The sequence below is a fragment of the Nicotiana tomentosiformis genome, chromosome 3 (assembly GCF_000390325.3).
Source record: "Nicotiana tomentosiformis chromosome 3, ASM39032v3, whole genome shotgun sequence".
Lineage (NCBI taxonomy): Eukaryota > Viridiplantae > Streptophyta > Magnoliopsida > Solanales > Solanaceae > Nicotiana > Nicotiana tomentosiformis.
This window is the reverse complement of record NC_090814.1, coordinates 84,731,395-84,733,982: the sequence shown is the minus strand read 5'-3', so window position 1 is coordinate 84,733,982 and position 2,588 is coordinate 84,731,395.

Below are 2,588 nucleotides of genomic sequence, written 5' to 3'. Positions count from 1 at the left end.
TCGCTGATTTTACCTTTTCTTGTTTTTCCATAGCTTCTGCCATGGGGTCAATAAGGAGGTCGAAAGCTTCTGCGCCCTCGTTCCGGAAGAGGAAGGCTACTACGCCCTCAGTTTCTGCCCCTGCTTCGACCGCGGCTAATCCTATCTTTGTCCCAACTCCTCCTGTTGTCGTGCCCGACTCTACTTCTTCTTCGGCTGTTCCTCTATATTCTCTCATTGACGAGGATGATAATCCTTTTCCTGGTGATAAAGATATCTTAGCTCAAAAGAGGAGGTCCGTGGACGTCAGTGAAGGAGTCACCCGAGTCGTTGATGTAGCAGAAGGGACTTTTCGCTGCATGAGACAACAACTATTATCGTGGGGGATGATATCGAGCTGAGTTGTGAGGTCTCGAGGTCTGTGGGAGCTGATGCAGATGTGTCTCTTCCTTCTGCGGTGATGGAAACTAAAGGGACGTCTACTGATGCTCTTGACACTTTGCGGCGAGAGGAGGCATCGACTTCTCAAACAGCTGTAGATACCTCATTGCCGGCAAATGAGAGGGGCAAAAGCATCGTTGAGGAGTGCGATGAATCAGGTTTCGACGTTGATGTGGGCGACCTGAGGATGATGGAAGAGGGGCTTACCCAGCTTCATATAAGGTTGGAAGGGTCTACAAGGACCTTCGTGATCCCCATGGATCGTGACCTATTAGTGAACACCGAGGTGGTAGTCCCTGCCCTCGGCCCTCTCTATTCAGAAATAGAGGGTAAGACCCTCAAAGAGATAGACGATTGTGCTTTGTTGAGGAGTATTGATGGCCTTGCTCTCAGGGTGAGCGTTTGTGTTTCAACCTCTTTTTATTTTATTTTTCAGGGCGTCCTTTGTTCTGACTTCTTTATTCTCTTTCCTTTTTATGATTGTAGACGATGATCTTGGAGATCGAGAGTGCCCGGAGGGAGAAGAGGCGTAAAGACATCTTTGTAAAATTGAAGGATAAGTATTTTGAGTATCGTGGCAAGTATCGAAATCTCTGCAGGCAGTTTCGTGAGGGTGGCGACATGCAGGCCCTACGGGATGAGTTGAAAAAGAAGGATGATGAGCTGGTGCAGGCTATAGAGAAGTTTAGCATCCTCGAGGGGACTTTAAGGAGTAGGGAAGAGGAGCTAGAGGTTAGCAGGGGCGTGGAGGCCCAATGCAGTGACCTTCAAGCTTTAGTGATCATGTTGCGAGGGAAGTTAGAAGAGTGCTGAATTTAGTTGGAGACCCTTAATAGTGAAATTGCTGAGAAGAAAAAGGAGCTTGAGAAGATGAACTCTTCTCGTTTGGATGCTCAGAGGAAGACGGATATGCTCGAGTTGGCGAATAGGACCCTCCGAGCCGAGCGGGAGAATGATCAATCAACGACGAGAGCCAAGTAAGATTGAATCGAGGAGAGGATCGGAGAGTTGGAGAAAGATAATTTCATTCTTCATGATCGAGTGGCTGCTTTGGAGGCAGAGAAGGCCCAATTACTTGCACAGCCATCCTCTTCCCGTATTTCAGATTTTCCTAATGTACCTCGGGAGCTATATGAAGAATGGATTCATGCCAAGGCCCAGTTAGATGTATTTGGAGATTTGCATGCGGTGGGGTCTGTCTCTGAGGCTGCCCTTGAAGATGTTCGTGTTAAGGCTCATGAAGCTTGAGTCACTTGTGGATATGATCCCGCTATGCCTGAGGCCGATGAGGAGGATGGGTACGAGGGTGTAGACCGGCTTGAGGAGAACGCCTGGAACGATACCGCTTATCCTGAGGGTGAAGGTGGCGATGGCGAGGGGGGTCGAGATGGTGAAGGTGTTGGTGGTCAGGGTGGTGACGCCACTGAAGACCAAGTTGGCGAGGGCACTGAAGGTTGTGATGGCGATGTCTAATAGTTTTCTTTTTGACTTTTTTGTGTATTTTTGCTGGCGTCTTCATGAGACTTTGTAAATAGTTTAAGTATGAAATATCAAAGTTGTTCCTTGCATCTTTTTCCCTTCCTATGGTTTTTCTGTACTTCTATGTTTTTTGCTTCTATTGTTTGCTCGTTTTGCTTTTGCCTTTCTTATTGTTGTTGTCTTTATTAGTTGGCCGTGGCCTTGGAGCCAAATATTCATAGGTCCTGTGGTTTCTTTGTTGAAATGTGACCGAGGGCCGATAGGTGTTTGTTCGAACGAAGTCGAACATAACCTTTCGTTAAATCGCGGCCAAGGGCCGATAGATTTTTATTCGAGCCTAGTCGAACATAATCTTTCATTAAATTGAGGCCAAGGACCGGTAGGTGTTTGGTTGAGCTGGGTCGAACATAACCTTTCGTTAAATCGCAGTCGAGGGCCGGTAGGTGTTTATTCGAGCTTAGTCGAACATAACCTTTCGTTAAATCATGACTGAGGGCTGAGAGGTGTTTGTTTGAGCTTAGTCGAACATAACCTTTCGTTAAATCGCAGCCGAGGGTCGGTAGGTGTTTGTTCGAGCGGGGTCAAACATAACCTTTCGTTAAATCGTGGTCGATGGCCGGTAGGTGTTTATTCGAGCTTAGTTGAACATAAACTTTCGTTAAATTGCGGTCGAGGGCTGGTAGGTGTTT